At 37.5% G+C, this 21,035-nt stretch overlaps 1 protein-coding gene across 1 annotated transcript in view; it reads right to left on the reverse strand.

Moving 5' to 3' along the window:
• The window catches only part of LOC124389183 (double C2-like domain-containing protein alpha), a 43,485-nt gene extending 29,605 nt beyond the window's left edge, over positions 1-13,880 (reverse strand). The window contains exon 1 of the mRNA XM_046854496.1: positions 13,430-13,880. The gene's annotated coding sequence lies outside the window, so the exon portion shown is untranslated. The remainder of the gene's footprint in view (positions 1-13,429) is intronic.
• Between the last annotated feature and the right edge of the window lie 7,155 nt (positions 13,881-21,035).

The following is a 21,035-nucleotide window of genomic DNA, read 5'->3' on the forward strand; positions in this document are numbered from 1 at the left end:
CCATAGTATCAGCCCCATTTGGGAAATGACTCTTCATCGCAGTTCTACAGTGGGTGAGAACAGGGACTGAGAACGAGGTGTTACAATATTAGAACAAGCGAGATATAATTTTAAATCTGTGAGTCACCGCTGCACAATTAAAAAAAAAGGAATCAACACAATCTGACTAATCAGAATCCAGACATCAACAGTTTTACAATAGAAATGCAATATGTTATTAGAACGCTATTGGTACAACATCTCAATAATAATACACATATACAAGGTGGTATCAAAAACTTTAAAGACTAATGGTGCTAAGTGGCGCTATTCGTTACCACGACTGCGATTTCATCATGGACAGCAAATTAGAACAAAGAGCAAAGTCAAATTTGGTGCAAATCTGCCACACAGACTTATGTTTGACGTATGGCGAAGATGCAATGGGTCGTCCGAGGTGTTCTGAGTGGCACTTCGAGAGAGGAAGAACATTGCTGGAAGACGACACGAGATCAGAAACGAGCTCAACCCAAGAAAATGTTGAAAAAGTTCGCCAACTTGTGCATGATGATCGTCACGTGATCTCACTACCGCACCCCACCCTACTCGCCAGATTTGGCTTCTACGGATTCCGCCCTCTTCTCAAAGATGTACAGTAGATGCAGTCCCCGTTTTTTGACACTGTTGAGGAGATCCGGCACGAATCGCAGAAGGTGCTTGATGAGCTTCGAAAAAAAAGACTTTTCAGAAGAACCCAGGGAGCATGCGGTTACGTGAAAAAATAAAGTAGCTTCTTGTGAACAAAACAATTTTTTTAACATTTTAATACTACGTAGTGTATGTGCAATTAATTCTGGCAATTAAAATTTTGTAGGACACGGGTCTTCAAACGGGAGGCACAACCCCTACAGGATCCGCGTCGTTACTGCAAGGTGGTCCCATAATTAATGTTGAATCACTAAATAAAAGAAAAAATCAACATGGGCAAAAACACCCAATCAAATTATTTTTAAAAATAAACTTAAAGCTGATGTTCATGTAAATGTGTAACAGTCCACCTGACAGTAAAATGTATGAAACTGCAAATCTATTAGAATAAAACAAAAAAACAGTGAACAACTTCAGAAATTTTAATTTAAATTGCAAAATATGATTTTTAATGATGCATAAATCCTTTCAAATTATTGGGAATAGTTCGGATTGTCTTAACATAATATAACTGGCGTAATATGATCACCTAAGGGGTCCTTGACTTGAAAAACATTTAAGCCATAACTATTCCTAGATCATTCCTACAATGTTCTGCTTAACTAAAATGCTCTGTGATGCTGAGGTTTTTTGCATAACATCTATGACCTGAACAGCTACAAACATTATTATAATTGGTCAGTAATCACTATCAAGCCTGATAAAGCAGAATAGCACATAAGTGCATTCATATCTCCAATTATCTGGTCTTTTTCAATGAAAATTGAATGCAAAGTGGAGAACCAGTTCACTTCCAGTTATTAAAATCCACAAAAAAAAAAACTCAAGGACACCAAACACTATTAAATCTGCCCCTAAAACCAAGTAATGGAGCGGATTTATGCGATACGGATTACGGTTAACCTGAGAGTCCTGCGTAATGTGCATGATATGATAAACCCCTATTGTCATTTGTCATCAGAACTGCGAAAGTAGATAAACTGCTCATATCTGTGTGAAAGCTAAGCTTTTGAGACGTTTGTATGTGAGTAACAATGCATTTCCAGTTCTTCTTCTTCTTCCGGCTTCTCCCATTAGGGGTCGCCAAAGCAGATCATCCGTCTCCATACCCCCTGTCCTCTACATCAGTGGTCCCCAACCCATGGGTCAATTGGTACCGGGCCCCACAGAAAGAATACATAACTTTATTTCCGTTTTATTTTGGAAAATGACCGGATTCTCTCCGCCACATCTGTCTATGACTCACTCTTGATGCATGTCATGATGCCTCGGTCACATGTCTTACCTCCATCCGCTACCTTCTTAAAGGGGCTGCTCCGGCCGCTAACACATAATACATTAGCGCTAAATTCAAACCCCCAAGCGAGCAAAATGAACAAAAAAACAACACAGTGGATTCACGTTTATTATTGAATTTAGAAAATACCAGTTTTTTTGCAGATCATATCATTTTATTTTGTTGTATTTATCCGCCACACCTTAAAGGCCGGTCCATGAAAATGTTGTCCGACATTAAACCGGGCCGTGGTGCAAAAAATGTTGGGGACCGCCGATCTACATCAGTTATCCTTTGATAAACAATTCATTTGAACCTCATTCCCAGGTAAACAAACTAGCTTTTGTTTATTCTTTTATTCTTTTCCCCTCTATTGCATCTTGCTAACACTGCAGTACATGACCATGTTTATTTTTTTATTTTTTGGAAAACTGCCTACAACAATGACTGGGCAAAATCTTGAAAGAAAAAAAAACCCCTCTGAAATCATGTCACTGTTGAAGCATGCAGCGAGTGCAGGGCAAGGAGCGTATCGGGTTACTTGTTTTTGGAAATTCACAAATCATTGTCAAAGTTTTAACTGGGGATAATTGCAGAGGAAGGTAACATTAAAACGTTCTATATTAATAACTCTGGAACGAGGCGGCAAATGGATTTTTATATCCAAGTAAATATTGAAAAGAAATTCAACCAGTTTTCGAACCAGCAAATGCAGGCTTTGTTGAAAAAAAGGAAAGTGTAAGTGCAGAATGCAATGTACAGAATCATTTCTGTTGTAGAGGGAATGATAGCGATACTACATCAGAATGGTGTTTGCATCAGAAAACTTAATGTATCATCAAATAAGGGCATGAAATTACGAATTGCCCTCAACAATGAATAGCTAGCCTTAAACTCAATCATTACTTATCTGTCCAACACATTTTTAGGCCTCTAGGCTTAAAATTAGGTCTACAATATAAGAGCCTGGTTACTAGGCAACTTTGGTTGCTAGGCAAATATGGTGTCGATACAGAATTCATTGTGGCGTGCTTAAAGGTATAAAATACTCCAGCTTTCATATAGGAAACATATCTCACCTTCAGCAAATCACACATCACCATTGTTTCCAACGGACCAATCAAATCGCATTTGCATTCTAACATACGTGCGTCGGGTTAAAAAAAACTATTAATCTGTATATAATTATTTGTAGATGAGCTACACTTTTTTAGAACCCGACCAATAATTTGTGACCAGTATTTGATATATAGATTGAGTTCTCCTGTTTCTCGAGCGTTCTCTCAGCGCCGCTGATGCTACGTGAATACGATTACAGATTGACATGGCAGAGGTAGAGCTGCATCTTTGCACTACAAAGGCCATGCATTAGAAGTCAGAAGGTGCTTAAGTAAATCGATGATTTGCTGTGTGTTTGAACCAAATAAATGAAAGTGATTTATCTGTACCATGATGAACTGTATAGCATCATCATTTTTCGAACGCATCGTAGTGCATTGAGTCGAATCGGAATCGGATCGCACTGCATCGTAATAGGAGCGAATCGGATCGCATCGGTAGCTGCTTTACACTGTATGTATCTTTAATGCCTCTGCTACGGAGATGCGCATCTGTTACTCATCACCATTGTTGGAGCTTCAGATGTGTATGAGATATAGTTAGGCTGAATATTTTGTCAAGACCTGGCAACCCTGGGATAGTTTAATATCAAGGCTGAAACACTGGAGCATGACGTATATTGCTTTCATATCACAGACTATAAAAAAATTTCAACAGAAGAAGAAGGACATTTTAGAGATGAGGAAATACAAAAGAGCTCAAAATAATAATAAAATAAAAAAAAGATGTGGACTAGACCTTTGATGGCTGTCAATTGACATGCTAGTCACATGATAACACTGAAGCAAAATGGCTGAGAGAATAAACATAACATCTGTTGATGCAGTCATGAGCTCACTGGAAAAAATAAATAAATAAATAAATAAATGAAACCTGAGCTGGATTGTTTTGCTAACAGATGGTACTGAGGAGCTTGACTGAAATGAAAATGACTCTGGGATTGTAGCGTATGATAATTAAGAGACATGCCAATGAAGTGAGAACTCCAGTGCCAGAAAGCTCCAGGAGTGTGACATGACTGAAATGACAAATTCATGTAGAGTCTGTGTAAAAAAAAAAACGAATGGAACTCAGGATGTGTGTATAGGTGATTCGATCACATGATTCTATCCCAAGTTTAATTCCTTATTAGTTGTAGCCTGTTACGAGCATTTTTGCTAAGCAGACATGGTCAACAACCAATCATGCATCACCATTGTGTCCCAACATCAAATCATTAATCAGCATTGTCTCCAGCCGTGGAGGACAGTAATGTGACTTTATCGCGTTTCTCCACTTTACTGAAGTATTTTCTTTTGAGGAGACTTTACTACATTTCAAAGTCAAATATTTGACTTTTTACTCGACTACCTTTTGTCAAGCCACCAATCAGGTTCGAGCGCATGCTTTATTTATTTTTTTGAACGTGTTTTGACTGGTGCTTGGTGAATCTACTGACAGTCCAGCATCAATTGAACAGCAAACAGAACATTTCGAGACGTATAAATGATGAAGACACTCCAGACTCGAACTCACTGCAACACCCGTGGACCCATTTGTGCAATTTTCTTTGAAGTAGTTGAAAAGAAGGTTTTGAGCTCATGAATTTTTAATGGAGATCAATCAGTGTTTAACTCATTCATATCATTCTATTAATTGATCGGTGTGTTAAGTTCATATCAACTGAGTTGATGAAGCAAAGAGTCTTGTGATTAAAAAGGTTAATAGAAACATTATAACCATAATAAATCATAGTATTTTTGGATACTTAAGAACATTTGAGGGCAAAAATTTTTGTACTTTGACTAAAGTTAAAGTTTTAAGGGACACTTTTACTTTTACTGGTGTAATAATTTACAGAGTGTAGCTCTACTTTAACTCAACTGCATGGTTTGTGCGTTTGTTTTATCCACCACTGGTCTCAATCAATTAATCGCTAATTACCATCATTTCCAGTGAAACCAGTAAACCAATTTTATCAATCACTGATCGCAATTATTCCTAACAATTAGTCTTCGACTAATCATCATCATTGCTTCCTAGTGACATCAATTGTTTGTCACAAGTGTAATTTTTCAGCAGTTACTCACTGATTCAAACCTTTTCCAGCAACGATTCACTGATCATCCTTGTTTTTCTTAAACCAATCATTGACCAACATGGTTACCTAACACTTAATCACTAATCAGCATTTTTCCAACAATGAATCACTGGTCATCATTGATTTCGGAACAATTATTCGATGACCATTATTTTTCCCCAATGACAAATGACTCATCATTATTAATTACTTTGCAGTTACTTTCTAGTGACTAATCAGTCATCACAATTGTTTCTCAACAATTACATTTCAGACAAATACTCGCTGATTAAAATCAATTCCAACAACTAATCGCCTATTGTTTTTCTTAAACCAATCATAGGTTACATGGAAAAAAATTACAGACGCTCCCCACTTTAAGAAACATTAACTTTACAAACTTTTGCCGATACAAAGAAAGTTGTCCTCTAAGTTAAATTAGTTTGAAGTCTAACAAATTTAAAACTAGCTACACGTCGACCGTAACGAGTCTTTTTTTTTTTATTAATTTTGATTTTTTTTATTATATATATATATATATATTTTATATATATAACTTTTATTGCATTTGGCAGATGTCCCTTATCATCCCTTATGTATCATTCAGACACCTGTGCAGCTATAGGGTTGGAGTGGCAGATTGGTGGGGCTGGAATTTAAACTCAAGACCTTCAGATCCTTAGGCATTGAACCGACACCATTGATTTCTTAACAATAAGTCAAAGTTCATCATTATTTCCCAATGATTAATCAATTATCATTCTTGATTTCTCAACCAGTCATCGCAGATTTTCAATGATCCCAATAACTAATCACAGACCATTGTTTTCTCCATAACCAATCACCATCATTCCCAACAACCAATCGATGACCGACACTATTTCCAACGACCAATCACTAACCACCATTGTTCTCATGTCTGATCCTTTTCGCATTTCTTATCTATATACAGACATACCTGTGGCTTTTCTTGCAGAGAATACCTCACCACTGCAAAAAGAAGAAGAAGAAGAAGATGCATTAGAATGCATACCTGCTATCTCAAATGACACAAGGGCCACAATTACCCACCATGTAATGAAGTGCAGCTCAATTAACCACGGCAGAGACGCATTGTAAAGCTTAGCCAGATGCGATTCCGCAGATGTATGGGAGGGAAAGACGGTGTGTCATCATAAAGCACTTCTCAGTAGGATTTTGAACCTTTGGTCAGCGTAGAAATTATTTCCCGAGTCATACTGTAACTGTCCATTCAGTGGTGGACAAAGTACACAAACCATAGGGTTGAGTTGAAGTAGAGATCACACTCGGTAAAAAAGCGACTCAAGTAAAAGTGCTGCTTTAAACGTTCACTTGAGTAAAAGTACACAAATATTTGCCTTCAAATGTACTTAAGTATCCAAAGTACTATGATTTATTATGACTGTAAAACTTTCTTTCGGCTTGACCCATTAGGGGTCCGATCATCCGTATTCGTGATCCGCATGTTCGATTTGGCACGTTTTACGCTAAATGCCCTTCCTAACGCAACCCTCCCCATTTATCCGGGCTTTGGACCGGCACTAAGGGCTTGTGCAACCCTAATGGCTGAGTTTGGTTCCCTGACCGGGAGTTGAACCAGGGCCACGGCAGTGAGAGCGCCGAATCCTAACCACTAGACCACCAGGGTAGACCGCGATTTTGCTACTGTCAACTGAAAAGACTCTAATGTGACTGTCAGCACACCAGTCTATTGATAGAATGATATTAATGAGTCAAACACTGATTGATTACTGATTATTGATGATACCACCAAGCGCCAATCAAAACAAGTTCAAAACAGAGCGAGCACTAGATCCTGATTGGCGGCTTGCTGTGTGTTTGACTGTTTAACTTTTTATCCACTCATAAATAAAAAGGACGACTGATTTCGCGGAATAATCAAATAAAAGGTAAGATTTTTGACTTTTGAAATGTAGTGAAGTTACAGTAAAAATCTCCCCAAATGGAAATTCTTCAGTAAAGTGCAGATACACAAAAAAGCTACTTAAGTACAGGAACGAATTACATTCACTTCATTATTATCCACCACTGAAAATACCTGAGGCTCAGTTTCACTAAACTAGATTTCACTCTTCAGCAATGGAGTATGTATTACAGTGGTAGCAATTCAGATTCAGGTGCTTTTACCAAAGGACATTATCCCAAAGTAACTTTACAGAGAAGTTTAGGTGTAAGTTTAGTACCTATAAGTTTGTTCCCTATAAGTTTGTTCCCTATAAGTTTATCCCTAATGAGTGAATCAATGGTGACTGTGGCATGGATAAATCCCTGAGATGGCATGAGAAAGATACCTTGAGAGGACTCAGACTCAAAAGGGAACCCATCCTCGTCCTCAACATCGATTGTCCATTCATTAGAGTTCCATTGTTGTTGAGGTGTTCAGGCGCTTAAATGCAGACCTGTCCGTGCAAATTATAGTCCTAAGCCACTGTATCAGACCATTGGTATTAATTAGAGTCTTAAACTTGTTGAGTTGCTTGAGTTTGGCTGTTCATTTGGCACCATCCTCAGCTGCACAAAATGGTCTCCAACGGAAGAGAACCCCATCCAGAGGTAGGGCGTCGGGATGAACCAGGTGGTTTCGAAGGGGAGGCGGTAGCTCAGTGGTTAAGGTCCCGGCTTACTAATCAGAAGGTCTGGATTTCAAGACCTGGTACCGCCAAGCTGCCACTCTTGGAGTCCCTTGAGCAAGCCACTAAACCCTCTCCAGGGGGGCTGTATCATGGCTGACCCTGTGCTCTGATCCCACTTTCCTAACATCACTGGGATATTTCAAGATAAAATTTTACTGTGTTGTAAAGTAAATATGACTATAAAAAACACCTTTCTATCTTGAAGAAAGGGACACTGGTACCTCAGCAGGGAATGGTGAAGGGAAATTAGGTGTTCTTTACAGGGACAACACATTTGAAAATAAATATGATGTGGTATCAAAAGGTTTCGAGACAAAGCATCCTCTCTTGGACACCTTGGCACTATAAATCGCTATCTCGGCGGTCTGGGTGCTGGTGACAAATTTTCGATGCACAATGCAGCGAATTTCAAAAAAGACGATGAGCATGCTCTTGCTCGAGCTGGTGGAACTTGGAGATTATGGGCACTGTGAAGACTGTGTAACATTTGTACATTCAAGTTTTGTCATCGGTAATGATCCTCAACATGAAGGATGGGTCGTCCACACTACACTGACGGAGTTCTTGGCAGACATCAACGCAGTGTTACTTCTGCTCTTATGTTAGCAGCCTGGAAACAACCTTGGCAGCAACACATTGCATGTTCAAATCCGACAGGAGGATCGTGGATCGTTCTCCGACAAGCTTGTTGAAAGTCTTACTGATCTCTCATCGTTTTCCAGTGAAGTTCTCCCGCTCAAAACACTTCAAACAACTATTTGCAGCATTGCCGTAAACTTCCCGAACGTCTTTGTGGCAGTTTTGCCCAGTTTCACATTTGCACTTTCTTCTAACTTCTGTTTATGTTGAAATTGCAGACTTGGTAATGTTCAGAATTGCACAAGCTACACAGCTTCCAATGTCTTTTGGCACAATGACGTATAAATCTCAGTGCTCCCTGCGACTGCATGTGCAGCCTTGTGCTGCCTCTGTTGGCATGTTCCAAAACTTGTCTCGAAAAATACATTTGATGTATGAGTCTGGAATGATTGACAACTGGGTAAGTATTTTGAACGTTACCATTTTATCCGACCAATTGGAACCCCTGCTTTCTACCAATGCCCCCTATTACTCACATTAGTAATGTTATCCTTCACTGCTCTGATCTAAAAATCACTTACGAAGTCATCTTACTAGCGTTTCACTGGAACAGCAACCCACCCACACACACACACACACACACACACACACACACACACACACACACTTCTGTTTAGTTCATTAGGAAATTTTACGAGTGGGCACAAACACACAGGGCCGTGAATAAGCAGATGGAGGAAAGGAATGAAAACAGTCTTTCGTACAATTTCACGTGACGCACGACCCATCCGAGGCTGATTGCACGTCGCTGAATGAGATCTAACAGACACGAGCGAGCGTCGGAGGATGAACAGATCCGAGGAGGAAATGATGGATCGGGAATGATGAGTGTAATTAAAAGCGATGGAGGTACACAATGACAGAGAACGAGAGAGAGAAAGAGAGAAAGGATAGAGCGAACAAGAACAAGAGAGAGAGGATGAGTGAATAAAACAGAACAAGAGACAGAATGAAGAGTGATAACGAGAACAAGACAGAAAGGATGAGAATGTGAGAGAGAAAACAGGAAAAAGGGAGACTACGAGAGAACAAAAGAGAACATGAGAGAGAATCAGAGAAAATGAATGAGGAGGAGGAAAGAGATGAAAAGAATAAAAGAACAAAGAATGAGAACGAAAACAACAAAACAAGAGAGCATGACAGAGAATGGGAAAGAGGAAGAGAACAGGAAAGAAAATAAGCAGAGCGAGAGCGCGATGAGGGGATGTGAAAACGTATGAGAACATGAGTGAGAGAAAAACGAGAACAAGAACAAAAGAGAAACCTAGTGGAAGTACGAGTGAGAGAGAAAAACGAGAGAGAAGGAAAACAAGAGGCAGAATGAGTGAGAGACAACAAGAACAAGAGAAAATGAGAGCAAATGAAAGAGAAGGAGGAAGAGAGACCAAACGAGAGTGAGAGAGAAGGAGAGAAAAAGAGAAAACAAGAGAGAGAAGGAGATTGACAACAAGAGAAAACGATGGAGAACCAGATACAGAGAGAGAGAGAGAGAGAGAGAGAGAGAGAGAGAGAGAGAACAAAAGAGAAAATAAACAGAGCAAAGGATTATGAGAGAAAGAGAAAGAATGAGAGAGAGAGAGAGAGAGAGAGAGAGAAAGAGAAAGAAAGAGAACAAGAGAGAAAATAAACAGAGCAAGGGATTATGAGAGAATGAGAAAGAATGAGAGAGAGAAAGAGAGAGAGAGAGAGAGAGAGAGAGAGAGAGAGAGAGAGAGGGAGAGGGCAATTTCTCCATCACGCAAACTTTTCATCTGCTGTCTTTGATGAATTTCTGCTTTTTTTTTAACCCTCGTTTTTTGGGGGTTTTTTTGTTCCACTTGTTGTTCTCATTGATCTCGATGTCGTTCAAGCGAACGATTATGAAAGTGCAAAAACAATGAAAGGAACACAAAAACGCACCAAAGATAAAGGAAAACACATCACAGAAGGACAAACGAGACACGCTGGGTGTTTATAACGAGAGCTAATTACAAGCCAACTTACATCCGCTGTAGAAAGTCACGTGACCTGTAATGTGACAGTACAGAGGCTTATGGGACACGCAGTCCCTCACCGCTCATCTGATGATCTGAAATCGGGGGTTTATTTTTAACGAGTAATAACTTTATATAGCAAGTTACATTTTGACAATCTCACAGGACGAACATGCTTCTGGGACCCCTGACTTTTCCAACCGTATGTGCTTCTTCTCTAAACTCTGAGAGACCTACAATGAAATTCTCCCATCGCACAAACTCTGAGACCCAAAACCTGCTCCAGCATGAGCACAAAGCCAGCTCCATGAAGATATGCGTCAAAAGAAATCTGAAGATCTGAATCATGAAGATAAGACGTGGAAGGAATCTGCCTGCTTCAGATCTCAACCCTATTGAATGTCTAAGGGATGGATTTTTAGTTTTTTTCACGCACCCCAGGTTTCCTCACCTCACCTACGTCAGTCCCTGAGTTTACGGAACCCCCTAGTGGCTAAACGGATCTCCACAGAAATCAACTGGAGTGTCTTCCCGGAAGAGTGGAGGTTATTATAAGAGTAAATGGACACCAAATACTACGGAACGGGACGTTCAAAAAGCACAAGCCATAAACTTCCGTAAGTCCGTAAAGCGGAATAAAGCAGACAGCTACAACAACAGCAGCATCACACACACTCACACACACACACATCTGTCTGATCTTTATTGTGACAGATTTAAACAGTGGTACTTGCAGGACGTGTTCGTGGGTGTGTCAAATCCCGGGGGATTGTTTTCACGTGATGCTCTGAAGCACGCAAGTCTCGGCATGAGATCCAATTATAGATTTCCTATTTATTTATTTATTTTTATTTATTTATTTATTTATATTCGTCTCGAACGATGATGAAGTCACAACTTGATGATATTCTTTGTTTTTGTTATTTTGTCAGATCACGGGAGGATTGTTTTTTTTCAGAACGCACGTGAATTCTCATTGCCACCTCATACACACACACACACACACACACACACACACACACACACACACACACACATACCCTGATTCTGAGTCACCACATGACCTTATTTATGGAGCATTACGACAACTTGGGTTTCGAGAAGCCCACAAAGAACGGGAGGAATAAACAGCATTGCGATTATTTGTGACGAGGCCTAATTATATGCATGACTTCAATATGTGTGTGTGTGTGTGAGAAGGTAATTTATTCATGCTTTTCTGGTCTGAAGAGCACTCAAAAAAAGCGCAACAGCTCATTAGTCCAGGCTCGGCTGCAGGATGAAAGGATGGGAAAAAAAAACACAAAAAATGACAAACTCCAGGAGAGAAGCAGCAGTTAGCGCACCGGGACACGCTAAGCGTGAGATGAGGGAGAAGTGCGAAGCGAAGACGAGGACTTGATACTCCACCGTAATTGATAATAATGCATAACGATGGTCATATTCACTACAGTTATATCATTGGTCTAATAGAAACCATGTGAACTGCCTGATTTATCACTGCGTCTGGATGGAGTTCAATGAAGTTATGAAGTTACTGAGCAACGAACTTTGAAATCGAAATGTAATTAATACATACAGTCTACAACAAAGGCTTAGGATTATAGTTTGCATTTAAGAGCCATCACTGGGGGATATTCGGTGTCGAGGATGAGGATGGGTTTCCCTCAGAGACCGATTAATCTCAAGGTTTCTTCCTCATACAATCTCAGGGATTTGTACGAGGTGGTATCAGAACGTTTCGAGACTGGCTCTGTTTACAAGAAAGTACTACCGTAATTTCCGGACTATCAAGCGCACCCATATATAAGCCGCATCCACTGAATTTGACAAAGATGTTTATTTTGAACATAAAAACGCCGCACCTGTCTATAAGCCACAGGTTCCTACACTGAAACTAATGAACTTTACACAGGCTTTAATGAAAGACAGTGTCTGTTACACGGCTTGTATCTAAACAGTAGCCTACCAAGAAAGTCATTGTTCACTGTCTTCCTCCTTCCTTTCACAACTATTTCTCTCGAGAGTTTTTCTTTTGTCATCGTCGTGCGTTTAAAAATCACCATCGGTGAAGCTTTTCTCCCGATGCCTTGCAGCTCAGAACACAGGTGAAGTGTGTGTTTTCATGCCCGGTTGTTTTCAGCGTGACGAATATTTCACATTTCCTGTTCCATGTTCTCCGGCGATCATTATGCATGAGTTGCCAGGGGTTCGAGCCCATCGGAGGTCTTCCTGATCTCTCATCGTCTTCCGGCTTTGATCGAAACACCTCGAATGACTAGTCGAGACACGTCTAACGTACGTCATGTCAAACGTCTCCGACGTCGCCCGGTTTCACACAGAATTTCACGTTTGATTTCTGTTCTAACTTTGTAATTAAATCGCAGACGTGGGAACACACGTCTGGTCACCAGTTATGCCGTTAGTCTTGAAACTTTTTTAAACCACCGCATATCCATAAACTTATATGCAGTAAACTTATACATTCTAACTTTATAATCTCTTTATCTCTGTAAAGCTGCTTTGGGACAATGTTGATTGTTAAAAAAACTCTCTGCAAATCAAACTGGATTTAATTGAAATCTCAACCTGGTAAAAAAAAAAAAAATGAATTGCGTATCATAATCACGTGTGAAAATCACAATGACAATGATTGAACCACGTGTCAAAATTATAATTGAAAGTAAATGAAAAAAAAATAAAAATCTAATAAATAAAAATGAATGAATAATGTGTCATCATAACGTGATAAAAGAATTGGATCAAACCAGTAAGTGAAAATAAATGACCGTATTATTTGAATTATGTGAGCACACAAACAATTCGTGTCGAAATATAAAATACGTTAATCTTGTCGAAAATTAATTAAAAATAATTCAGTCGTGACTCTCTGGTCTGCCTTTTTTTTTCATAGCTGTAATACCAAATCATTATTTCCTACTTTCATGTCATAGAATTCTTAAAAAAACGTGCTTAAAAACACGCGATGCTTCGTTCTTACCTCTTTAAAGTGTGAAACTTCTGAACTCCGGCGCACAGGTGGCAAAAGAACGAGAGATACGAGGGATGATGCGTCTATTCAGCCTTCATCCGGATTCAGCCTCAGCAACCGAGTTACAATAGAAAAAGAGAGAGAGAGAGAGAGAGAGAGAGAGAGAGAGAGAGAGAGAGAGAGAAAAAAAGGGAACGAGAGGAATTCAAAAGTGCGTTGAAAAGAAACGGCAGGGAGAAATAAAGGACGAGAGAGAGACAGCGAGAGAGAGAGAGAGAGAAAGAAAGAGAAATTCCTGAAGAGTGTGTGGTCTTGTGTTGTGTTGTATGTGTGAGACTATTTCTAATCTCCCTCTATCTTTTTCTTCCTCCCCCTCCTTCGGTTTTCTCTCACCCCTCTTCACTCGATCTGCAGTATCGTGAGATGCTGAGCCTCAGAGCAAGGTTTCATCTCTCTCTCTCTCTCTCTCTCTCTCTCTCTCCTCTCTCACTCTAGTTGTCACTAATTGTAGTTACAATAATGGCACCTCAGTCTAAGTGACAGACTCTGTGCTATTTTTTGCAATCTACAGTTTCAGTGGTGTTTTTTTTTTCTTTTTGGTTCGGGATACCTTTCCCACATTCCATTCCTTATCTCATGCACACAATTCGAGGGTCTAGCAGTAAAGACCACTCTCTCCATTCTTGTCCACTAGGGCTAAACAGATATGAAGAATAATAAACACCTTGCCTTATTTACTCGGATTATGCTGTAAATAAAAAATGTTGTGTTTTTTACTACGGGAAAAAGGTTTCCTCTGATTCTAGGACTATTCAAACGAGACCACGCATAATGTGTCATAATCCAATGTAATATACATACATGTGTCATAATCACATGTAATACCCATAAATCCACATATAAAAACTAGGGCTGTCGATCGTTTGAAAGATTTCGTCGCGATTAATCGTGCGATTGTCGTGAGTCAACTCGCGATTAATCGCAACTCAAAAATGTTAAAATGCCATGTAAAAACAAACGAATCATGTACTTGAATCATGTAATACATCATGTGGATACATTAATAATGTGTCATAATCCAATGTAATACACATGAATGTGTCATAATCCCATGTAAAAATGCATTCAAATGTCATAATCTTATGTTATATACAAACGTGTCATAATTACATGTAATACACATGAATCATGTGTTAAAACATATATAAAAACTAGGGCTGTCAATCGATTGAAAGATTTCGCCACAGTTAATCGCACGATTGGCGTGAGTCAACTCATGATTAATCGCAGTTTAAACGCACATTTTTTTAACCTGTTCTAAAACCCATGATTAGTGTTGAAATCACACGCAATACACGTTAATAATGTGTTATAATCGCACGTAATACACATGAATCATGTGTTAAAACCACATATAAAAACTAGGGCTGTGAATTGTTTTAAATATTTCAGCTCGATTAATCGCAACTTAAACGCACATTCTTTTTTAACCTGTTTTAAAACCCACGATTTATTTTGGAATCGCATGCAATACACGTTAATTATAAGTTAGAACTCACGTATAACACATGAATCGTGTGTTAAAACCACATATTAAAACAAGGGGCTGTCAATCGATTGAAAGAATTAATCGCGATTAATCGCGCGATTGTCATGAGTTAACTCGTGATTAATACATATATAATCATACATTAATAATGTGTCAGTGAGATGTGATAGAAACCATCAATACTGTAGAGAAATGCAGTAAACAGAGCGCTACATCACAGCAATCTCATACAGTGAGAATGTACGCCATTACTAACGCAAGAAACCCAATGAATACAATTCAATAGGTCTCCTTTCACTGTAGCCACAACTGCACTGCCTACATGCATCATCTCTAGGGGAAGCATCGATATTCACCTCATCACATGGGGAGATAGAACAGCAATAATATGTGTTCAGATGTCTTTTCTTCCTCGATTTAGTCATCGTCAACTTGTTCGATCTCAGCCAGTGACCATTTGAGTTCCTGAAAAATCACAGAACTGCTAGTGGACCAATAGGGGTGTGATTGGTGTCAAAAACATCGACCTTTGAGCTGGAGCTACATCTTCGGGACGAGTCTGCAGGAGCCAAATCTGGAGAGTAGGGTGGGTGCGGGACTATTCTCCCGCGATCGTTATGCACAAGTTGCCGAATATTTTCTAAATTTTCGCCGTTGCCCTCGTCGAAGGTCTTCCTGATCTCTCGTCATCTTCCGTGGGTTTAATGTGGTTCTTCCCCAAACTGTTACCATAAGTTGGAGGCACGCAGTTGTACAGGACGTTTTTGGATGCTGTAGCATTAAATTTCTCATTCACTTGAACGATGAGACCCAAACCTGTGCACAAAGCCATCTCCATGAGGATGTCTCCTGCTATACCAAACTAGTCCAAACCTACTGAACACATTTGGGATGAATGTGAATGCTGACTGCACCCCAGGCCTCCTCACCTTACCTACATCAATAGCTGACTTTACTCATGCCCTTGTGGCTCAAAAACCATAAAAGTTTCTTATTTTAATTTTTTCTGGATATAACACTGTCTCGTTTCAACAGTTACAGCACTGATCCAAACACTATATAACAGGATATAACATGTGTCTTATATACAGGATTCCGCACTATAGTCCCCCACACTAGCCCAGTTGCTAGGCAACAGAGAGGGACCTGGAAAACCCATCCAGATCATGACTGCAGTGCTTCGATTGTTTTTTTTTCTTTTTTGCAGGTGCTATGCGGAGCGACATTAACAGCGTCCCCTGATGAAATAAAAGCAACAGCATCAGCGATGAAAAGAGCTGCAATCTCACATCTCAAACAGTTTTTTCTTAGCTCGAGCGTGTCGAAAGTCATCAAGAAGCAATCACTCAATCTGACTCAGACCGATGAAGGCAAGCAGAAGACGGGGCTCTGGGTCCTGGAAGTCTTTCTACAAGTTTGGTAGGCATCATTCAGGCCTGAGATCTGTTTTCCTCTGTGCTAAAGCTCGGGTGATTGCACAGTCAAATCCTGCTCTCTAGGACGGAATCGGATCGTCGATTTCTAGAATTTTGATCCGAAAACAGGTGGAAATCCATAGCTGTCGCAAACCTTATGGGTGAGGAGAAGAGAGTAACAACGGCGAGTAAAAATTTAAATAGAAACTGCTGGTTTGCAAACCTCGTATTTCATTCACAATAGAACACAGAAAACATAGTTTTTCAAAATGTCAGTTTAAGAGTAATGTTCCTTATCCTCAAATTGCAAAAAGACTGTACATAATATCGTACAAATATTCTACAAATCTGGACAAATCAGATTTCAGGACAAGGGTGATCTGAAGATCGCAGGTATCCAGTACTGATGTTTTTTAGAAGTGTTGCTGCCATCAAATTTAAAACGTTCTTAATTTCCATTTAAGATTGTATATATCTACTATGAGGTTATCCAGATTCCAAACGAAATTTACATTTTACACAGTCCCTCATCAAGACACTTGCAGCACAATATTGGTCCTTGCTTTTCTGTGCTTGAAAATGTAATTTTATGTTACAAATCTCTTGACATTTACAAAAAGCAGAATCGGTTTCTCCCGCACAGGCCGACCCATGATTCTTCTAAAATGGGCTCGAGAACAGTTAGCGGCGCTGAGTGGGTTCACTGCTCGGCTAATGGAGGAGCTCATAATGAAGGCAGATTGCTGGTGTTTTATTTTATGGCCAGGCCAATCCAAGTACTTTTCAGGTAATCACTGAAGGGTAAACAATCCAAGATATACAAAGAGATGCATCTTTGTTTAAGTTCTAACAATTAAGTAGACGTCCCTGTCTTAGCTGATAAATTCATAAATATTTGATTGATTATATATATATATATATATATATATATATATATATATATATATATATATATATATATATATATATATATATATATATATATAAACATTCCTTTCAGTTTCATGAAGCTTCTGAAGAGGGAAAAAATTCATTCATACGTATAAATCAAGTGAAAATAAATCATACATTAAATGAGGTGAACATTAAAAAAATCACATGTAATAATAATTAAAAAATAAATAAATGTTTTTTTTAGAAATTGCATGTTTAGTTTTTAGAAAACATTTGTAAAAAAAAAAAAAGAAAAGAAAGAAATAATTAATTAATAAATATATAATAGTTAATTTGAACATTAATAAATAATTTGACAAAAAAAAAGTAAGAAAAAAATGTGGAAATAATGTATCACATGTAAAAAAAATTAAAAATAAAAAAAGAATTAAAGAATAAAAGATCAAATATGGAAATAAATTAGTCAAATGTAAAAGCACATGAAAAAATAAATAAATCCATAAAATTCAGATGAAAAACATGAATCAGATGTAAAAAAAAAAAAAAAAAAAAAAAAGAAAGAAAGAAAGGAAAATAGAAATGAATAATTTGTAAAAGAAAGAAAGAAAGAAAGAGAGAAAGTAAAAGGAAGAAAGAAAGAAAGAAAGAAAGAAAGATAGAAAGAAAGAAAGAAAGAAAGAAAGAAAGAAAGAAAGAAAGAAAGAAAGAAAGAAAGAAGTGCTGTGAAAATAAATGTATCAGATGTAAAAAAAATTGTAAAAAAAAAAAAGAATTAAAGAATAAAAGATCAAATATGGAAATAAATTAGTCAAATGTAAAAGCACATGGAAAAATAATTAAATCCATAAAATTCAGATGAAAAACATGAATCAGATGTAAAAAAAAAAAAAAGGAAGAAAGAAAGAAAGAAAGGAAAATAGAAATGAATAAGAAAGAAAGAAAGAAAGAAAGAAAGAGAGAAAGTAAAAGGAAGAAAGAAAGAAAGAAAGAAAGAAGAAAGAAAGAAAGAAAGAAAGAAAGAAAGAAAGAAAGAAAGAAAGAAAGAAAGAAAGAAAGAAAGAAAGAAAGAAAGAAAGAAGTGCTGTGAAAATAAATGTATCAGATGTAAAAAAAAATTGTAAAAAAAAAAGAATTAAAGAATAAAAGATCAAATATGGAAATAAATTAGTCAAATGTAAAATCACATGGAAAAATAATTAAATCCATAAAATTCAGATGAAAACACATGAATCAGATGTAAAAAAAAAAAAAAAGAAAGAAAGAAAGAAAGAAAGGAAAATAGAAATGAATAATTTGTAAAAGAAAGAAAGAAAGAAAGAAAGAGAGAAAGTAAAAGGAAAGAAATAAAGAAAGAAAGAAAGAAAGAAAGAAAGATAGAAAGAAAGAAAGAAAGAAAGAAAGAAAGAAAGAAAGAAAGAAAGAAAGAAAGAAAGAAGTGCTGTGAAAATAAATGTATCAGATGTAAAAAAAATTGTAAAAAAAAAAAGAATTAAAGAATAAAAGATCAAATATGGAAATAAATTAGTCAAATGTAAAAGCACATGAAAAAATAAATAAATCCATAAAATTCAGATGAAAAACATGAATCAGATGTAAAAAAAAAAAAAAAAGGAAGAAAGAAAGAAAGAAAGATAGAAAGAAAGAAAGAAAGAAAGAAAGAAAGAAAGAAAGAAAGAAAGAAAGAAAGAAAGAAAGAAAGAAAGAAAGAAGTGCTGTGAAAATAAATGTATCAGATGTAAAAAAAATTGTAAAAAAAAAAGAATTAAAGAATAAAAGATCAAATATGGAAATAAATTAGTCAAATGTAAAATCACATGGAAAAATAATTAAATCCATAAAATTCAGATGAGAAAACACATGAATCAGATGTAAAAAAAAAAAAAAAAAGAAACAAAGAAAGAAAGAAAGAAAGAAAGAAAGAAAGAAAGAAAGAAAGAAAGAAAGAAAGAAAGAAAGAAAGAAGTGCTGTGGAAATAAATGTATCAGATGTAAAAAAAAAATTATAAAAAGAAAAAAGAAAATCACGTGTAAATGAATGAATATGTTAAAGAATTATGTCATAAATATCACGTAAAAATACATGGAACATCTGTACATTTCAAAGAATCATAAGAAACGTTTACAAAAAAAGATCTGAGGAAACATTTCTGTGGGAAAAAATGAACTGGAAAAAAAAATTCTCGCAATAAATGTAAAAAAACGTTTAAAAACACGAGACGTAAAGTGCCTGAAAACGACAAAGAGCCGTGCTGCTTCAACAAGTTCCATTCGATCGGCCAATAAACCATCACATACTGAACCTCTGACGGTGTAGAATCATGTGACCTGGCAGTGGACCTGAAAGAAAAATCCTGAGAGCAGTTTATTTGGTTTGTTTTATTCCCCTGATGTAATCGTAGTAACTGTTAATCGGAGTGCATCTTCTCGGCATCTGCTGTGGGGGCGATCGGCTGGCAGGGGGAAGAGCAGTCTCGGTGGAAATCTTTTGGCTGGCTAAATTATTCATTCATCATCTTCACAGTGTGAAACGAGGAACCTGCAGGACGTCCAACGAATCACGTCTTGTTCATTCACCTCACGTCTCTTTGGAATTGTTCTCAGGTGACCGCTCTGTAATGAGCTAAAAGCCGATTCCAGTTTTTTTTTTTATTTCCAGGCCCTAACGTGATCGTTTTGAATACGCCAAAGGGGTGGAGCTTACGATGGCTTCAACCGCCTGACTTGTACTTGTGACGTCAGAACGTGCCTGTTTTGCATAAATCTTAACCATACAATAGTAGTTTAGAAAGGTCACAAGTTCAAATCCCCCACCACCAAATCCCCCACCATGAACCCGCCATTGCTGGGGCCCTTTGATCAAGGCCCTTAACCCTTAACTTCTCATGTGGAAGTCGCTCTGGATACGGGCGTCTGACAAAATGTAAATGTAAACACAGAGCTAACCGTGTTAACTAGCGGTTCAGGCTACTAGCAAGCTAGCTCAATTTACATATAAAGTAGGAAAGTGGGAGCTCAGCGAATAAGATTTTGGACTTATGACTGGAAGGTCACCATTAATCTATCTACTGTATAACTCAGATAAATGTAAGTCGCTCTGGATAAAAGCCAAATAGCACAAATATAAAGGGAAAAAAATTATTTGCAGACTAAATTTAAAGATCATTTAGAATTTTTCTCCTAAACTTTTTGCTAAAATTCTTATTAACAAATAATAATACAGGAATAAAATTCAGATGTAAAAATGCAGGAATCAGATGTGGAAAAGATGAATCGTGTAAAAGATGTAAGATGTAAACCTAAATGGACCATTTAAAAAAAAAAAAAAGAAATACTGTGAAAATAAATGTAGCAGATGTAAAAAAAAAAAATTAAAAAGTATGAATCATGCAGAATCATAAATATCACATGTATGTGAATACGTGTATACATGGATCATCTGTAATTTTCAAAGGATCATAAAAAAAACTTTACATAAAATGAATTTAAGGGGAACATTTCTGGGGAGAAATGAACAAAAGAAATGTAAATCCTCGCAATAAATGGGAAAAATTTAAACGGCAAAGGGGTGGAGCTTACATTCCGTTCAACCGGCCAATCGCAGACTTGTGACATCAGAGCAAGCCATTTAATTTTTACCCATTTTTTTATCTCGTCACCAGAAATTGCCACTGGTAACAAAACTACCCTAAGTGTTAAGTAGACTAAGGTCATGTTTGGAATGAAACCGACCAATCGTGGGGCACAAAGGTGTTACAGT

The sequence above is a fragment of the Silurus meridionalis genome, chromosome 7 (genome assembly GCF_014805685.1).
Source record: "Silurus meridionalis isolate SWU-2019-XX chromosome 7, ASM1480568v1, whole genome shotgun sequence".
NCBI classification, from domain to species: domain Eukaryota; kingdom Metazoa; phylum Chordata; class Actinopteri; order Siluriformes; family Siluridae; genus Silurus; species Silurus meridionalis.